The sequence below is a fragment of the Ictalurus punctatus genome, chromosome 16, assembly GCF_001660625.3.
Source record: "Ictalurus punctatus breed USDA103 chromosome 16, Coco_2.0, whole genome shotgun sequence".
Classification (NCBI taxonomy): domain Eukaryota; kingdom Metazoa; phylum Chordata; class Actinopteri; order Siluriformes; family Ictaluridae; genus Ictalurus; species Ictalurus punctatus.
The window spans coordinates 8,486,707-8,507,200 of NC_030431.2; the positions used below are offsets into that span (position 1 = coordinate 8,486,707).

General features: G+C 41.0%; 1 protein-coding gene and 2 long non-coding RNA genes across 11 annotated transcripts in view; 2 read left to right on the plus strand and 1 right to left on the minus strand.

Annotated features, from left to right (window-relative positions):
- Positions 1 to 206: 206 nt before the first annotated feature.
- Positions 207 to 2,496, minus strand: LOC108276699 (uncharacterized). Its single transcript, XR_001814959.3, has 3 exons — positions 2,323 to 2,496; positions 1,838 to 1,911; positions 207 to 517 (listed from the first exon to the last, which is right to left on the minus strand). It is a non-coding gene; the product is annotated as an uncharacterized LOC108276699 (long non-coding RNA).
- A 390-nt stretch (positions 2,497 to 2,886) lies between these two features.
- LOC128635198 (uncharacterized) lies at positions 2,887 to 11,515 on the plus strand. Its single transcript, XR_008398108.1, has 3 exons — positions 2,887 to 4,740; positions 4,923 to 5,018; positions 11,401 to 11,515. It is a non-coding gene; the product is annotated as an uncharacterized LOC128635198 (long non-coding RNA).
- Positions 11,516 to 13,555: 2,040 nt separating this feature from the next.
- LOC108276837 (keratin-associated protein 16-1) overlaps positions 13,556 to 20,494 on the plus strand; it is a 93,994-nt gene continuing 87,055 nt past the window's right edge. Inside the window, exons 1-4 of one of the 9 annotated variants that reach the window (XM_053687049.1) lie at positions 13,557 to 13,801; positions 18,098 to 18,242; positions 18,815 to 19,921; positions 20,180 to 20,466. The gene's annotated coding sequence lies outside the window, so the exon portion shown is untranslated. Of the gene's footprint in view, positions 13,802 to 18,097; positions 18,243 to 18,814; positions 19,922 to 20,179; positions 20,472 to 20,494 lie in introns of all 9 variants that reach the window. The other 8 variants (XM_053687050.1, XM_047160914.2, XM_047160912.2 and 5 more) reach the window with 8 other exon arrangements.

Sequence of the window (20,494 nt, forward strand, 5' to 3'; positions counted from 1 at the left end):
ATATTGAAGCTGTCATTATGTAGCAATGTGGCTCATTTTGTTTATATACTATAATGATCCTGCCGACTACACCACGTGTAGAAATGTGGCTCGCTCGTTTTGTTAATATACCAACTACAGCACCCCGAGAAAATGGGGAAAATAACCCAAATAAGGACATGCAAGTACATTCCACTTAGAACAGGCAAGAGGCATGGGTTTCCATGTAAAAATACATTTTACTTTAAAGTTAAAGACTGGTCAAGAATTATTTTAAAAGAAACATCCAACACAGTCAGGCATTGGTCAAATAAAACAGTCACAAGTTAACAATAATCATAGGAGGGCTGAGGCTTCCTGTATGAAGGGCAGGCTAGTACGACAGCACCAGCTATACAAAAGGGAAACGCACCCCACTAATTGGAATCATACCCGCAAAATTCACTGCAAATGAACAGCAATAATGACAACCCTTTATTAAGTAAAACCTAAAGGTGCAGCAAAGAACTCCACTCCAGCCTCAGGAAACACTCAGCTCCTACAAGGAGAAAACAAAACAAGATCAATTACAATATACACAAAACGGACAAACAAAAGAACAACAAAACAAAGACAAGCTTACTGTCAAAAAACACATAACCGCACACTCAAACTGATTACAAGTAGCAAGTTTGCCAAAGCTGACAAAAACCACTACCACATAGCAGTATCAGCATAACTGATAAAGACTGTTACAACACAGTTGAATGACAGAAAACTGGTCTCAGTAACAGTACCCAACACGAAGCAAAATAACAAAACAGAACATAAAACAATAAAGACAAATCAAAACAACCAAGCATCAAAGCAGAACCAAACAAAACAGCAACGTGGCTCCGTGAGTGAGGGGGAGGTGCTATACCGATATGACCACTCTCACTTAGCCCACCATAACGCACGCAAAATCGAGGACCCTAAGAACAAACAGGTGTTACAACCTCAATTTGGAAAGCATGCAAGATAGTTTAGCTCAAATGACAGAACTAAAATGATTTACCTACCATGATCCAATGACATGATACTCACGATGGTACATACGAAAGTCATGATCGCGTCTTTAATAGTTGTGACGACGACAGCTGGCGCTCCGACCAGAGCTACGTTAAATTACCATGCTACACAGTTGGGAGCCTTGACGGCACAGCGCACTGATTGTGAACAGCACATCACACCCACACTGTCTCGGTAGCCTAACGTCACACTAAACAAGTAAATCGCATGATAAATGTACAACGCTAGCATCACACAGCTAAGCAACAAAGCTAAAACCACATACCTCTGTAGTCCGTAGCAACGAAAGGAAAGGGCGGGTTTTCGACCATGACGCATTCTGAGAGGCCTTAACGACCATTTATATACTGTGGTAGTGAGAGAGCCCATTGGCCACGTAGTTAATAAGGGTGACGTTTTAACCACGACACACACCCCACTACAATTACATACAAAGGCTTCTTCACTAAGTATTAAATAAACTTCAGTTAACGTGTTCAATACTTTTTTACTGTGTCATTTCTCTTTATTACACAAAACTTAATTTATGGACTTTAATGTTTGGATTTCTTTATATTTCCAGATTTCTTGAGTTGATACCAAAGTCTGGTGAAAATATCACGTGAATTACCTATATTTTCTTTCAGTAAACATACTTACTGAAAATAAATGTTGACACATTCAATACTTATTTCCTCCACTGTATTTCCCAATCATATACACCACCATGTATTCTCTACCAATAAGAAGAGAGCATGCACAAATGTAAAAGTGTACAAATTCCATGCTCCCAAGCACGTAAAGAAAATATTTTATAAACCAAACAAACCTGTAACACCGATTCTCTGTCACAACATGGTCTGAAGTACCTGGACGGTTGTCGTCTGAATCTGACAGCATTATCTGAAAACAGAAGTCTGGGTTTATCAAGAGCTGTAATTTTATATAGATCTTTATACCACAGCTAGGTGTGCATTAAACTACAACCCCAATTCCAAAAGAAAAAGTTGGGACGCTGTGTAAAATGTAAATAAGAACAGAATGCAATGATTTGCAAATTTCATAAACCCATATGCTATTCACAATAGAACATAGAAAACATGTCATCATAGAAAGCAAGACTTAATTTCTGTTTGGTTGAAAACAGGTTTATAATCACTTCTCTTTGCAAATGTGGTGAAATGCTGCAAAGGCCTGTCAAACATGTTGGCAATTATGCGAATGCGAAAATAATGAACTCCCAAATGAACGTTATAAGTGACTCAAACTCATGGGTGGCAACCATGTTCTAGCAATGTTAGCCTATAATAATACCTGTAATGTCCATTGATAGGGGTGTAATCGGTTTCTGTCGTGTCTTTTTTTAAACTTCGAGATTTTTTCCACATGAACTGCAGAAATTGTGCAGAACGCCATATTTTAAACCGAAGTACGGACAAAACATATTAAGACGTACACACACGAATTGACTTTCCAATACTAGCGCAGCACCGCAGCCTGTTGTACTTCCTGTGTATATTGATCGACAGATGTGTCGTTCAATCAGCGGTAAGTAATCCATTCACAAAATGTACCTACGTTTTCCATTTTTTTCTGATTTGTTAATGTGTTTTCTAACTTGTTAATGTGTTTTTTGACTTGTTAATGTGTTTTCGTATTTGGTAATTGTCACGATTCCCCCTTGAAGCAGCGTGCTCTAAGCGCGAATGCGCGAGCACCTGCTTTTCCGTTGTTGACTGTAATGACATCTGGACACGTGTGTTTTGTTTATGTTTCTGTCTCCTCCCTGTTCTGTCATTGGCTGGGATTTCACGTGGGTCTGAATTGCTCTCAGCTGCTAGCGGTTTAGACGCTGATCATGTCCGCATATATACCGCGCGCCTCCCAGCACACAACGCGGAAGATTAAATGTTTAGAGTTAGTTTAGCTCGGGTCACGGTCACGCTGGATTATCCGCTTCCAGTCCCTCGTCATAGTTCGTTTCTTGTTTTGTTTATCGACCCTGTTTTCCGTGACCACGACCTAGATTCCTGCCTTGTCCAGTGTATGCCTGTTTGCCAATCGCCTGACCTCTTGCATGTTTATGGATTACGTTTTGGATCATGTTTTGGATTTGTCTGCCTGTCTGTCCTTCAAATAAACAACTGTTCATCCTGCACTTGCATCCGTCTTATCTCTGCTCCGTCACGATTCGTGACAGTAATGTGTTTTCTGATTTGCTAACGTGTTTTGCACTTCACAACCACCATATTAATGCTATTACCACAGCCTACAAGCAGGCTAAAAATCTAACCCCTGCAGTGAAATGCCACTACATGGGCAGTCCTTCGAGATATGCTGCCCCAGTAAAGCTACAGCTACCATGCATATTCTCCAGATTCTACAGGGTTTATCATTTCAAATAATAGACTGTTCTCTTTAATAGGATGTTTGTCATGTATTGTGGGTGCAAATGCAGTAAAAGCTTTTATTGAGAAGCGTGCAGACAAATCCAAAATGATAGGAAAAGGCGGAATCCAAAAACAGGCATGGGTCAGGTGATGTACAAACAGTATAAACTAGGTGAGGCAAAAAAAAAAAGTGAATAAATAACCAGGCAAGAAGTCAAGGTTGCAAACACTGAAAACAATACTTCGCAACAATCAGGCACAGACTGGCCATCAGGAGCACTGGCAGAATTCCCAGTGGCATGGCGACTAATTTGGCCTGCTGCCTTGCTGTGTTTTTATTTAATCGTTGTTGTTGTTAAGGATTATTATTGTTTTGAGGAAGCAGTGTCCCTAGAGCTGACGCTATCTTTTCTAAATCTCTATGCTTTAAATATAATTTTTTACTTTTATAACATTTGCATATATCACCGAAACTATTTTAGATAAACATAATCGTAACGTTGCGCTGTTAAGTTTTCATCGGATCTTACAAACATCTGCATCTAGCTTGTAACCCGCTAGCATCACCTTTCCACTAGCCTTGTTTACATTTCACATTTATCTCATTTACCACTGTTTATAAAGGCAAATATGTCGGTTGTTTCTCCACTTTTGAGTGCAGATGAGGACTCACTCAAACTGCACATGATGCTGTTGGAATTGGAAGCCGTGGAGAAACAGATCCGTGGCCTACTCGACAAGCAGGCCCTGTTGCACGAGTGAAGAACCGCGCTGGAAACATCTTGTGCAACCGCCTACAAATCTAAGGTAAGCATGCAACGTGGTACTACCACTCCCAGCCCCTATATGCCATGTGTTTCTCTGTGCAGGGATCGTGCACCCAAGACGTATCCAGCCCAGGTCTCCATCACGCCGGTGCGAAACATCACTGACCGTGGGTGCACCAGCAGCGAATGGCGCAGGAAAGACCCTGGGTGAGGACCTCTCCCCCTCCGCCACCCCCAGTCTTCAAAATTCCAACCAGGAATCGCTTCGCCCCTCTCCGTGAGACCAAACCAAACACTGTGATCATCGGGGACAAATTGTGCGGAACGTCCGCGTCGCTTCATCTAAAGGTAAGGTGCGCACACACTGTTTCTCTGGTGCTCGTGTCCTTGATGTTGCTGGGCAGGTATCCAGAATCCTGAAGAAGGATGAAAGCATTGGAGCAGTCGTGCATGACATCAGGCTACATTCTGAAGAGGGACTTCGGCAGCCTGATTGAGACGGTACACAGCAGATTGCCCGCTACGAAGATCATGGTCTCTGGACCACTTCCCACATACAGATGTGGAGTTGAAAGGTTCAGTAGACTTTTCCCTTTGAATGACTGGTTAATATTTTAATTTGCTTGTATTTTCTCATTTGTAAGTCGCTTTGGATAAAAGCGTCTGATAAATGAATAAATGTAAATGTAATATTTTGGTGTAATGAACAGAATCTGCTATTTGTCAATAATTGGAATATGTTCTGGGAATGTTCTAGCTTGTTCCATGCTGATGGCCTGCACCCTAGCAGCCATGGAGCAGAACTACTGTCAGACAACATCTCAAAGACGTACACATCATGTGACTACCTGCCGTAAGTACAACTTCCAACAATAACACCATTTCTCATAATCAATGTTCAAATAATAGTTCAACACTTGTAATACATTCTATAGAGACTGTGTCTGTTGCCCGAGCTAAATAAATACATAGAACATTTCAGAAAGTTTGTTTTAGTAACCTAACTAACATAAAATTAGATCATAATGAATGCACATCCAGCACCTTTGATCTGAAGCTGGACTATTAAATATTAGATCTCTTACATCTAAGGCACTTATTGTTAACTAGATCATTACTGATCAGAAATTTAACATAATGTGCTTAACGGAAACTTGGATTAAACCTAACGAGTACATAGCACTAAATGAAGCCAGTCCTCCTGGATACAGTTATATACATCAGCCTCGTTTAACTGGTAGAGGAGGTGTTGCACTCATCCATAGTCAAAATCTAGGTGTCACACAAAAACCTGGTCATAAATTCAACTCTTTTGAGGTTCTTTATACCAGTATAACATATGTAGCCACAAAAACTAAGTCGATTCCTCTAATTATTACTTATAGACCCCCAGTGCCATATACTGAATTCCTTAGTGAATTTGCAGATTTTATCTCCAACCTGGTTGTTTCTCTAGATAAAGCATTAATCGTTGGTGATTTTAATATTCATTTTGATAACCTGGAAGACCATTTGAGAACAGCAGTTGTGTCCATTTTAGATTCCTTAGAGGTCAATCAGAATGTTATAGGACCCACTCATAATGGCGGCCACACTCTTGATCTGATACTAACATACAGATTACATATAGAAAATATTGTAATATTTCCACATGCTGAAGTTGTTAGACCATTATCTTATCTCTTTCAAAATACGTATTGATCATATTTCACCTCGCCTCGCTACCACGTAAAACGTACATTCATGTCAGCTACTGCACCGAGCTTCATCAAAAACCTCCCAGAGGCATCAATTAGATTTGGAACGTCTGATCCCAGGGAACTCGATCAGGCGACTGAATGTGTAGAGTCAACGCTCCGCTACACATTAGATAGAGTGGCTCCACTCTAAAGAAAAAGAATTAGAGAGAAAAAGCTTGCATCCTGGTATAATGATTAAACGCGTACCTTAAAACAGACCACTCGACAATTAGAACGTAAATGGCGCCAAACCAAATTGGTAGTATTTCAAACAGCTTGGAAGGAGAGCCTACTGAACTATAGAAAATCTCTTAGTGATGCTAAAAAAGTCTATCTCTCCACCTTAATAAAACATAACAAAAACAAGTCGAGATTTCTATCCAACACAGTCTCAAAATTAACTAGGAATAAAACCAACACAGACATAGTCACATAATCATTACATAGCAGCGAATATTTCATGAATTTTTTCATTGGTAAAGTTGAAAATATTAGATTTGAAATTCAGGCTATTAAATTAAAGCCAGACAGATTTATAACTAACCCTGTAGATGATAATATACCAATATCTGATCAACGATTAGAATGTTTTACTCCCCTTAGAGAGACCAAACTAGCTCCATTAATCTCTTCAGCAAAATCATCAACTTGGATTTTAGATTCATTACCTACATTTTTCCATGAGTAATTGAACCAATTCTAAATATAATCAATTCTTCCCTTATCACTGGTTATGCACCAAAATCATTTAAATTAGCAGTTATTAAACCCCTGATTAAAAAACCTGACCTCGACCCCTGTCAACTGTCAGCTATAGACCAAAATCAAATCTTCCCTTTTTCTCCAAGACCTTATAAAATGTTGTAGCGCAACAGCTATGCTCATACCTACATAGAAACAACATGCATGAAATGTATCAGTCAGGATTTAGACCTCATCATAGCACAGAGACAGTGCTAGTTAAAGTAGTTAACGACCTACTACTGGCCTCTGATCAGGGTTGTGTCTCGTTGCTTGTGTTACTTGACCTTAATGCAGCTTTTGATACTATAGATCAGGGGTTCCCAAACTTTTCCAGGCCAAGGCCACCCAAATGGCATTAACATTTAACTTGCAAGATGTCTTTAAAACACATTAAAAATACAGACTTCTGAATATATCCCCCTTTTTTATTAATAATTACATCTTACATCCTTACATTACATTACATAAGGAACTGATTGTGTGTGTGTGTGTGTGTGTGTGTGTGTGTGTGTGTGGTTGTCTGAGAGTGAGAATTTATTTTTCACACCAAATTGTTGAGGCCCCCCGGGCGCCCCCTGGCGGCCCCCACTTTGAAAACCACTGCTATAGATCATACTATTCTCCTTGATAGACTAGTAAACATTGTTGGCATATATAGAGGTATAGACAGAACTTGTAATAATAAAAGTGTATGAAAATACAAATTAACCTGTTATTGTATCACACCATATTGTTTCCTCCAGTTCAAGCTAACATTTCAATTATTTTGTCACTTAAAGGAGGCGCGGACAGAAGCAAGTTCAGGTTATTAATCCGAAAACAACAAGTCCAAAGGGTAATTCTAAATTCCACAACGTTAAATAGGCAAAGGTCATACGATCAGGCAAACAGGCATAAGCTAGGCAAGGCAGAGAATTGAGGTCAACAGAGTAAACATAGTCCAAAACCAGAACAACAACAGTTAGAAAGGCTTGGTTACAACAGAGGAAAAAAAAGAAACTGAGCGAATACTTCGCAAAGACATTGTGTTCAAACAATCTCTTTTATGTGTGGTATGATTGCTAGTGTAAACGGGAACAGGTGTCTCTGATTAGAACTCTGGAGAATGTAAACGTGTGTGTGTGGTAAGTGTAGTCCTCTTCAGCCATGTTTGTAGTTGGTGGTGCATTCTGGGAAATGGTTTGCTGTGATATGACAGAGCCCCCCCTGTAAGGCTCACACCGGGAGTTCTTTCTGGGTCTGCCCCAGGGTCGTGGTCCTGGACGTTCTGGATGTAGGGCATGAAAATCTCTACATAGATTAGGATCTAAGATGCCTTGAGAAGGCACCCAGCACTGTTCCTCTGGCCCGTATCCCTCCCATTCAACGAGGTATTCTAGCTTACCCCTTCTGCACCTGGAGTTAAGGATGTTCTTCACCAGCTATGCTGGCTGGCCGTCAATGTCTAACAGAGCAGGAGGGGTGTCAAGTGGTACTTCAGTGGCTAGTGGGTCAGGTATGACTGGTTTAAGACGAGAGACATGGAATGACGGAGCTATGAGGCTATGTCTAGGCAAGTCCAGCTTGTACATGACTTTGTTGATGTCTGTTTGATGTTTGTTGATCATCTGTTTGATGATTTTGAATGGTTCAATGTATCTTGGGATGAGCTTCCTGCAAGGATATGGTGGTTTGAGATCTTTGGTGGAGAGCCTAACTCTGTCACCTGGCTGGCATTGGGGTTGTTCACTGCGAGAGAATGAATTCATCGTGGTTTTCTTGAACCTTTGTGCTGTGTAGATGGGAGAGTGCATCGGCTTTTGTATTCTTGGAACCTGGCCTGTAAGACAAGGTGAACTGGAAGTGGGAGAAGAATAATGACCAGCTGGCTTGACGAGGGGTCAGACGCTTGGCTGTATCTAGGTACTCAAGGTTCTTGTGGTCTGTGAAAATGATGAAGGGTTGTGTTGCTCCCTCCAGCCAAATGTTGCCATTCCTCCAGAGCTAGTTTGACTGCCAAGAGTTTTTGGTTTCCCACATCATAGTTTCGTTCTGCTGGAGACAGTTTCTTGGAAAAGAAGGCCACAGGAGGAAACGGGATTATCTCCAAACTTCTGAGAGAGGATAGCTCCCACTCCTGTGTCTGATGCATCAACCTCAACAATAAAGGGCTTGGAAAGGTCCGGGTGGTTTAGGATGGGAGCTGTAGTGAAGACTTTCTTGAGTTGATCTAATGCTGTTTAGGCAGCCGGATTCCAGGACAATCGTTTGGGCTTGCCTCTCAGCACCACTTCTACCTTCCCTTGGTCCATGGTTACCCCTTCAGGGCTGATGATGTAGCCCAAGAACAAGATTATGTGATGGTGGAATTCACGTTTCTCTGCTTTAACGTAGAGCTGGTGTTGAAGGATCAAAGGAGTCTTTGTAATACTTGACGGACATGGTGAGCATGTTCTCCAGGGGAACTTGAATATAATCAGAATGTCGTTGATGTATGTGATTACACTGCAGCCCAGCAGGTCCCTTAGGATGTCATTAATGAACACTGGAACATTGAGGGGGTGCTAGAGAGCCCATAAGGCATGACCAAGTATTCATAGTGGCCCGAGGTGGTACTGAAGGCCGTCTTATATTCATTTCCCTCTCGGATATGGACCAGGTTGTACGCACTGCGAAGGTCCAGTTTCGTGAAGATAGTGGCGGATGTGAGTTGTTCTAGGGCTGCTGGAACCAGAGACAGAGGTCAGGAGCTCCTCTCCTGTTTCCTTGCCATCAGGAGTGTGATCAAAGACACACTGGAACAGTTCCGTAAACTGTTCATAAGAGTAGATGGGCTTGCCGCCTTGCTCCAACACTGCCATTGCCCAGGTGAGAGCATTACCGATTAATAGCTCCATAAAGTAGGTGACCTTATGGGTCTCCATCATGCTCTACAGCTTGTTAAGAACAGGGAGCATTGCAGGAGAAAACCCTTGGATGATGCAGGGTCCTCAGCATACTTCTCCAGTGCTGGTATCGCAGGAAATGGGGTCTGAGTTGACATGACGACCGGCATGTGTTGGGACTGACAAGTGATCTGCTCGTTCAGATAGGTGAGCTGTTGGTGGTGATCGCCCATGAGCCGTCCATGAGGCTTACCTGCTGCTTCCATAAGCAATATTCTTTCACGTAAAAGAGGCGCGGACAGAAGCAAGTGCAGGTTATGAAGTTCAATCTGAAAACAACAAGTCCAAAGGGTAATTCCAAATTCCACAACATTAAACAGCCAAGGGTCATATGATCAATCAAACAAGCATAAACTAGGCTAGGCAGAGAATCAAGGTCAACAGAGTAAACAAAGTCCCAAACCAGAATAACAACACTTAGAATGGCTTGGTTACGACAGAGATAAATGCAACTGAGCGTTTTCGCGAAGACATTGTTTTCAAACAGTCTCTTTTATGTGTGGTGTGATTGCGAGTGTAATTGGGAACAGGTGTCTCTGATTAGAACTCCAGAGAAGGTGTGTGTGTGTGTGTGTGTGTGTGTGTGTGTGTTAGTGGTGCATTCTGGGAAATGGAGTCGCTGCTTTGCTGTGATATGGCAGAAGCCCTTCTCCTTCTTAATGTTGGGTGTAACAGCTGACTGCCTCACAATACGATTAACGTCATTCACAGTAATCTGGGGAATCGCTTGTAAATAGCGAGTGTAATATGTCATACTCTCTCCTGCGCCATCTTCACACAGTTATCGCCAATAGCGATAACTGCTTCTGGTGCGGCACCGGATGTAACTGAGCTGGCTGAGACAAAACTCGGAAGTGATCGTGCATAGAGTGCATAGAGTCATATTAAAACTCGCACTTAAAACACACGCATAGTAGGCCCCCTGGTTAGGCAGAGAGACATTCATTAATTTCTTATCTTAATTTTATGTTGTTTATCTTTCTTGTCATGTTACACATAAAGCGTACTCGGCCAAAACGTCTGCGTCCTTGTTAAGTTTGAGTACAAATTTACCCGAGTGCGTGACAAATCCGAGTACGTTCATAATTGGATATTTGGACTCGAGTCCAAGTCGAGTACTCCAACTCTAATTATTGCATGTTCAATGTACTCAAGTGATCCTTTCTGACTTCGGCATTCAATAATAAATTGATAAGAAATCATGAATCTGTCTTGGGAGGTTGCAACATTACCGTTCGCCTCAGCTCTGGCAAATGGTTTCGAACAGAGTCATCAAAGCGAGGATGGAGAGGAAGCAGCCAGGTGGAGCAGAGAGGGAGAGGGCACACAAAAGGAAAGCCCTCCAAAAAGAAGCAGGGAAATTTAGTTAAATTACTGACTTTTTCAGGGCTTCAAGTGCAGGTCAGTCTCATCTGTAAATACTGTAGCTTTGCATTTGCTAACTTAGAAAATCAAGTATTAAATACAATTTCACTACTAGCAAAAGTTAGCACTATTACTACCACCAGTTATCTACTGTAAAGTTATAATACTAAGTAATTTATCAGAGAAAAAAGGGCACCCATCCAAGTTGTTATTTTCAATGTTGAAATTACAACTACAGCTAGGGCAAACAACAGAAACAACAACAAAAACCACGTTTCCAAGCTTTGAGTCATAAAAGGCAACATCATGTTCAATATTAGGATTTTTCTAAAAAGATATTGTCATTATGTAGTTATAGTACTAACAGATATTTAGGCAGTTTAGAAAATTATGTCTGCCCATATGTGAGTTGAGAAGATTTTTTTTTTTTTTTTTTTTTTTGTCTCCTATTTTTCACAATCAGGTGGAGAGAGTCAACCTGGCACTGGCTTTGGTGCAGTGGTCACACTTGGGTCAACCTGAGATGACTGGTAGAGGTAAAATAAGAGAAATTAAATATGCTTGAATATATTTGTACAAAATATAGCATGGCTAAATCTCAGGTATTTTAATGTCTCAAAAAAAAAAAAACACACACACACACACACACACACACACACATTGGCCTAATGTGATACTTTCATTTTAAATAAAAGAAATTTCATTTTAACTAAAAGAAATTCATATAAATAAAAAATTATATATATATATATATATATATATATATATATATATATATATATATATATATATATATATATATAAAAAAATTGCTATATACATTAAAACATTGCTGTTTTCCAAGAATGGGGTGGCCTGGATGAGTGTGAGCCTCCTGGCCTGAAATTATGTCCCAGTCCTTGTAACAATTAAACACCTGGGTATAAATGGACAAAGTATTCAAGGGCAAATAAGAAACAGATGAGAACAATGATGACATTAGGATGACAACCAATAACATGACATGGATGGAGACAGGACAGAAACCAAAACCAAAACACACATGGCAAAGTAAAAGAAAGTCACATCAACCTGGGGCCTGTACCATGTTAAACAAACTCAGGGTTACAGGATTAGTTTTGAGTTGACAAAACCTAACCAATCCAATCAGGCTTTATTGGTACCATGACACTGTTTATCAACTTTCTCTGTCAACTCCAGTTTTGATCCTTAAGCTATGATTAGTCCACAGTCAACAAAACATTTTAAAAAAGTAGCATACAGTACTTCCAGTTGAACGGCAAGAAATTATTATGCAGAAATAAGAGGAATTTAAACCTACACTGACCGCAAAAAGCAACACCGTTGCAGATTATTATTATTTATAGGCTCAAAATGAGAATACACAAATTGAAAATTTATAACCCCAACATATTTTATGCAATTTCATTTAATATAAATGTAAGGGGTTTCCTCCAGGTACTCCAGTTTCCTCCCCCAGTCCAAAGACATGTAGGCTGATTGGCATGTCGAAAGTGTCCGTAGTGTATGAATGGGTGTGTGAATGTGTATGTGATTGTGCCCTGCAATGGATTGGCACCCTGTCCAGGGTGTACCCCGCCTTGTGCCCGATGCTTCCCGGGATAGGCTCCAGGGTTCCCTGTGACCCTGAAGAAGGATAAGCGGTATAAAAGATGGATGGATGGATGAATGGATATCAATTTGTGAAAATATATTAAGACAGGAATAAACTCTCCGCATACAAATATGTACCACTCGCAAAGAACCGCAAAGCAATGCATACAGTTTGGGGTACAATAAGATCAATAAGAGATTCTGTATGTCAGATTTTTAATGTGTGGCTCAAGAAGTTGACAAAGATGAGATTCCGTCTGCAGCAAATTCATATCTTTCAGGCAAATAAGTATCAGGGAAAGACAGGGGATTTGGTTTATCCCTAAAAACTCTTTTTTCCCCCCAAAGTGTTCTTCTTAGAATTTGCACTGCACTGTCCATATTATTACGAAGAAATTCTGAAGCCACTGCAACAGATACTAAGCTGAATTAGTTGACACTTATGTCACTTTGCTCACAGCTGGTTGTTCTCTTACCCAGAACATAACCTGCCCTGGAGTAGGTTAGCTGTGGAGCGCAAGTTATTTTGGTGATGAACACCAGTAAAAGCCCAGCCACTTTCATAGTACCTAAAACCCAGGCTTGGCACAAACTAAACTGAAACTTAACTGGCTAACTACCTAAACTGGCTTCATGGTACAGGCCACCAGAAGTGTGCTGTCAAGCTACAGGCAGCTTAAGTGCTCTGAGTGCTCCAACACTCAGCGTGAGGGGGAAATACCTGATATTGAACAGTTGACACAAAATGTCAATGAGTGGACACATGAATAATTTTAATAACTTTTGATGGCAGAGAAAGACGGAGAAATGGAGCAGCAGCGGGCACTTGGCTTGGCTGTGTTGTGTAACAGTTGACTAGTTGGACATCTTCTTAACATCTTATTTTCTCCAAGTGTTTTGAACTATTTAACCTTCCAGATCTGTCCTCTCCACACACAACTATAGGCAACTCACAGATCTTTTCCTCTCTGCCTCCCTCCCTCCTTCCCTTCCTCAAGCCCTCCCTCCCTCTCATGTATGTCGCACTTTCTCTTTCACCTCTTTCCGTCTGTGCTTTCCTCTTATTTGCCCGTCTTGTCTGTTGATCTCTTGTTCTCTCCATGTGTGCCTGCACACGTCTCTGAGGTGTTGCTCCTTTTTGGCAGTATGTGCTGCCTGTGGAGCTGTGCCTCTTCTGTGTCTCCTGGGTCCGCTTGGGTGTTCTCGCTTCAGTTCAACTAAACTGCCTGCATGTCTTTCTCCTTTACCTGGTATGTGCTCAAACCACTTTATTGTTTTAAACAGTTTATTTGAGTTGATATTTCACCAGGTATATTAAAATGGAACAGTGTTGACTGTGTGTTTGTGCTCCTGATGATGAATGTGTAACAGTCTGTAAATACTTCCATAGTGTACCTGTTGTTTGCACAGTGATTATGGTGCATAAACAGAACATTTAATATAAAGTTCTCCTATGGTTAGGTTGGTTTTATGGCATGAATATTTGTTTAAATTGAGTAAATTAGATATTTGATATGTGTACATGAAATATACATTTTAGTGTTGATATGTGTGTGTTCATAGGGGAACTGATCCCCCCCCCCCTCTCTCTCTCTCTCTCTCTCTGTGGTGTGTGTGGGTATTGTACACAGTGTTTGGGATTACTTGTCATTTAACAAGCACTATTGGAATTGCACTCACTGACCCTGTGTTTTGCTTAGGACACTCCCTCCCTCTCACATGCACTTCCCGCTTTTACTCCTTCTCTTGCCCTCTAACTGTCTTGTCTCTGTTGTGCACACAAACACTTGTCTTTTTCCCTCCCACCATTTTTTTCCTCTCCCCTCCTCCTTTGGTTGTTTTTATATCAGCTCCTCCACGTCTCACTCACACTATCCTGCTCTGAACTGAGCTTTGTTGTTTAGATTAAACATATTTAGTGTTGACCACTAAATATCATATAAATTTTCTGTAGTAAAACTAATTAATTTAGACAGAAGTAAATATTTGAGTATTAATATTCTTCAGGGCAGTGAATTACTGAAGCCATTCTGACTGAACACATGTATTGAACATTTGAGGCCATTTTGATGCATTTAGATAGTGATTTTTGTCAAATAATACTTTTAAGTTTCAGGGCAATTATTAAATATACAGTGCCCTCCACTAATGTTGGCACCCTTGGTATATATAAGCAAAGAAGGCTGTGAAAAATTGTCTTTATTGTTTAACTTTTTGATAAATTCACAAAAATACTCTGCTCTCATGGGTATCAAACAATTGCAAAAACAACACAGGTTTATCAAAAAATCTTTGTGAAATATAGGTGTGCAACAATTATTGGCACCCTTATGAATTCATGAGAAAAATATATTTGAAGTATATTCCCTTGAAATTTTAGATTTTAGTACACCTGGGTGACTAGGAACAGGAAATTGTTCAACCATGACTTCCTGTTTCACAGGACTATAAATGAGGTAACACATAGGCCAAATTCCCTTAGTGATTCATAGCAATGAGTAAGACCAAGGAATATAGTTGTGATGTGTGTCAAAATGGGAAGTGGCTATTTTAATATAGCAAAAGCATTGAAAAGGCCCATTTCCACCATCAGGGCAATAATTAAGAAGTTCCAGTAAACTGGAAATGTTGTGACTCAACCTGGAAGAGAGTGTATGTATACAGTCTCAATGCACTGTGAAGATACATTGAGACAATGGTTCGAGTGGCCAAAAAAATCTCCAAGGACCACAGCTGGAGAATTGCTGAAGTTAGTTACATCTTGGGGTCAGAAAGTCTCCAAAACTACAATCCAAAGTCACCTACATCACCACAAATTGTTTTGAATGGTTTCAAGAAAAACACCTCTACTCTCATCCAAGCGTCTTCAGTTTGCCAGACACTACTGAACTTCAAATGGGATTGGGTTCTATGGTCAGATTAAACCAAAATAGAGCTTTTTGGCAATAAACAAAAATGTTTTTGGCAATAAACCTCTCTGGTTTTGGCACAAACAGAGAGGTAGCCATATGGCAAAGTATCTCATGCCCACAATTAAATAAGGTGGTGGCTCTTTAATGATTTGGACGTGTTTTTCTGCCAGAGGACCTGAACATTTTGGTAGGATACATGGCATTAAATATCAACAGATATTACATTTATCCATTTAGCATACGCTTTTATCCAAAGCGACTTACAAATGAAGATTTGTATTTCACGATATTAAATGAAATGAAAACCTGCCTCTGCCAGAAAGCTTAAAATGGGCCATAGTTGGATCTTCCAGCAGTATAATGATTCAAAGCATGCATCAAAATCAACACTGACCACAAAATCAAGGTCCTGCCATGGCCACTGCAGTCCCCTGACTTAAAACCCATAGAAAACCTGTGGGGTGAACTGAAGAGGAGAGTCAACCTGCATGGACCTCAAAATCTGAAAGATCTGGAGAGATTCTGTATGGAGGAATGGTCTCAGATCCCTTGCCATGTATTCTCAACCTCATCAGGCATTATTGGAGAAGACTTAGAGCTGTATTGTCTAAAAGGGTGCCAATAATTTTTGCACACCTATATTTAATAAAGCTTTTTGATAAACCTGTGTTTGTTTGTTATCCACAAGAGAAGAGTATGTCTGTGATTTTTTTTTTTTTAAACAAAAAATCAAAAGACAGTAAAGACAATTTTCACAGCCTTCTTTGCTCATTGTTACCAAGGGTGCCAATATTAGTGGAGGGGTGTCACGTAATAAGCGTAAAGGACATTAGGATGGACGCAAGTGCAGATAAGAGCTTTTACTTAAAGAGAGGCAGGCAGACAAATCCAAAACATCAGACAATAGCATGGTCAAAAAACAGGCAATGGGTGAGGTGATTGACAAAAAGGCATAAATGAGGCAAAACCAGAATCAAGAATGAGATCAAACCAATAACACATGAACCGACCATAACCACTTGAAAACCACAGAAAACTCACGTAATACTTCACAAAGTCATGGTGTTAGAACAGTCTCTTATATACTGTGGTTCTGAGTGTGTGTGTGTGTGTGTGTGTGTGTGTGTGTGTGTGTGTGTGTGTGTGTGTGTGTGTGAGATTGGATGGAGGTGTGTGTGATTAGAATGAGTGTGAGTGTTATGTGTGTGAGTGTTCTGGGAATTGCAGTCTAATTGCAGAACGTGCAGTATGGGCAATGTAGTCACTGGTTTACTGTGACATGACAAGGGGACTGTAAATGGTGAAATAAATCTAGATTTTAAACATAAATATAATATAAATGTTATATATAAATGTAAAGGTTAAATACAAAAATAAATCTTAAATGTAAATGCAGACCTTGGGTATGTCTCAACCAGCTCCCTAGTTTAGTAGTTAGGGCACTGATCAGGGAGTCAGCCATTTTAAGGGCTGTCAATTGCGAAATCCTTCCAGTGGACTGGAACGTTTGCTCCCTAACAAATCCCACAATGCACCGCAAAAACCAGGATGCATCTATGCTCACTATGTTCCCTTACTGGAAATGATTTAATGTTTTCTGAAGCATCTTAGCTTGAAAAAGAAGGTGGGCAAGAGCCCAACTTCCATCTACAAATGTATGTAGCTTGTTATTGTTGTTGTAGCTCTGAAATAATTACTTATGTTAGTAAGTAATTTTTAACTTTACTTGATGTTCTATGTACTTTTTATTTGAGTCTAATGACTTACGCATTTAATGATATATATTTTTTTAATACACTAGCTTGCCTATGATTCTGCTTGACATATTATGACACAAATCCATATGCTTGAGCTAACAAATTTATATGATATATAAAACCTTTTAAGTTTTAAATTTTTGGAGATGTTTTACAACACGAGTCATGTCACTGGAAATTCAGTTATCAGTGTCCCAATGTGTAGTGAGCCAGGGTCCTTACCAGTGCCCAAACTCATGATATACACGATATACTGATTCACTACGTACTGAACTAGGGAGCTGGTTGAGACATACCCCTTAAATGTTTAGTTCATATTTCCCCTGCCTTATAGGAGTGTGTGTCATGGGAAAACACACTGGTGGGAGGGTTGACAGGTTTACACCAGACAGTGCTAGTTTTGGAACAAAGTTGAGGAAGTGAAAAGCAAGTCCGCTGATGGAATTTTTGGGCATATTTAAAAACAATCAGGGGCTGCCAAGATCTTGTTTTAAAGCAAATCAAAATTAAAACAAACCGATTTCTACAAACATATGCTATGACAAAGGGAAAATTTTAATGCAGATGGTGTAAGATTAGTGGGTTTCCAGTTTTACACCATACTGTGCTAGATTAGGAACAATGTAGCCGGTGTAAAGAGCAAATATGTGGGTGGTTTTGAGAGAGTGGTCACGAATGAGGATAGGAATGTAACTTGAAACAAACCCCCACATTTTTACATACGTTTATGAAGTCATTTTCAGTGCTACAATAAAAATGTATATTAATGTATAGTGGATTATGCTATGAGTTACACAACAGTAACACATAATGCTTGTCTTGGTGCTACACACTTTTCAAAAGCACTGTTCTGCCTTCTTTCTCTTTTTTTTTAAAGGGAGGCTGAACGTATGACATACATAATTCAGCCAAGCAGACATCAGTCAGCAGATCCTCGTTTGTGAACGAAATTTCACAGCACAAACAATTGCCGATTCGTTCATTTCATTCACAAACTGCAAGTACCAGTTTGCACAGACACAGTAGGTCTACCACTGTTGTTCAGACTCAAAATAAGGGGTGTATTCTTTCAAAAGCAGGAAAAACCTGCCAAAGCAGTCACATGTTTTATACAGGTACGCCTTAAGTGAACGAAAATATATGAGTCAGTACATGGAATTAACAAGAATGATTTGTTCACTTAAAAGATTTGTTCAAAAACACTGATTTGTACATGAACAAAACACCACTAGTGGGTTTAGTATGCTTGTTTGGGATCACACTGTCACTAGTACAACCAGTAAATCCTTAAATTAATCTCCACTATGAAATTACATACTTTTTACAGAAGTAGGTAAAAAGTGGTACTAGTGCTAGCTAAACTGCATAACTGACCATAGCTAGTGCTATGGGTGCTACCAACTTTTACATTTATTTGCTTTTATTCCATGGCTTTGAAATGATCAAATATTGTTGACTGTACAAAAGCAAACTGTGTAAATGCAAATCAGTTCATTCATGTGGAACCAATGTACATATTTGAATCAAGTAAATTCAATGAACTTTTTTTGTCAGTCTAATGTCACAGACTAATTTCAGGATTTACCCGTTGTAGTGATGACATAGCAGTTCCAAATGAGCGTTCCGAATCAATCTTTGCACTCGGACGGATTGCTTACTGACTGACAGATGTTAGTAGACCTGTTAGCTACCCCCTTCCCTGAGTTGATGACCTGATGGAATGCCTGGAGAGAGCCCGGCATCTCCACCTTGGACCCGATGAAGGGCTACTGGCAAGTCACACTGACGCCAGAAGCAAAGCCAAAAACCGCTTTCAGCAGTGCCAGCAACCACTGGCAGTACTGTGTTCTCCCCTTCGGCCTCTACAGAGCACCAGTGACCTTCCAGCACCTGATGGACATCATCCTAAGGCCACACTGCCAGTTTGCTTGGACGATGTCGTCATCCACTCCTCCACCTGGTCTGCCCACCTCTATTACCTCAGGGAAGACCTTGGAAGCCTCTGGAAGCCTCTGGAAGGCCAGGTTGACGGCCAACACGAAGAAATGCTACCTGGAGCTGATATAGGCTCAATACCCTCGGCCCACATCAAAGAAACAGTTATGTGCCTTTCTGGGGCTGGTGGGGTATTACAGGAGATTTGTCCCTAACTTCTCTCTAGCTTCCCCCCTCTCAGACCTTACCAAGAATGGCCAACCGGACCGGTGCAGTGGACAGAGGAAGTGGAATGGGCGTTCCAGGCCCTCAAGCAGGCCATCACTAGCTTGCCTGTCCTCAGAAACTCTGACTTCTCCCTACCCTTCTCCATCCACACATAAGCATCCGAGACAGGACTGGGGGCTGTCCTATCCCAGACCTTTGGTGAAGAGCACCCGGTCCTCTACATCAGCAGAAAGTTAACCCCTGCCGAGCAGAAGTATGCCACGGTGGAACAAGAAGCCCTCGCAATAAAGTGGGCCACAGATGAACTACAGTACTACCTGGCAGGGCACCATTTCACCCGGTCACGGACCATACTTCCCTTACAGTGGATGGCCCGGGCAAAAGACATGAATGCCAGCGTGACCTGGTGGTTCCTCTTGTTGCAGGACTTCTCATTCCAGGTCCAGCACTGAGCGGGGACCCAGCACAGAAATGCCGATGTCCTCTCAAGAAGGCATGCCCTCCTGACCCAACTCTCACCAGCAGTAGGCTCAGAGAGGTAATACCAGACCTGCAGCCCACACACACAACACGGTGCCATTTAAGCACCCAGTATGTTTTGGGCAGCAAGAGAACACATGGATGCACGGCAGGGTGGCAGAAACACACATGGCTGGCAGTGAATGATTGGAGCAGCTTCTCCTCACCATTCTGCAGAAGAGCAGCAGCTATAAAAGTTCACAGCAGGCAGAGAGGGCTGAATACACTCTTCACATAACATGTGTAGTAACGTGGCATCTTCTCTCTCTCCCCACAGATGCCGACATCGACAACAAAGAACAACCCAGAGAAGAAGCTCTCCGGCTGTGCTGCGCCTCTCAACGGCAGCCTCGGCCTGCTCCACGCCTTCTGGGTCCTGCCTCACGGCTGTGCCAGCCCATAAATCACTCCCCACGCCGGGAAGACAGCGATACCTACCTCCACACAGAGCACCTTTACATCTCCACTCCAACACCCGAACTGAAATAAAAGCACTCCTTTTGCACCACCTCTGCCTTCAGAGTGTCTGTGTTCTACCTATCCCAGCCCTCAAGGCCATAATTGGTAAGGTAGGAATTTGGTTTAAACTGCA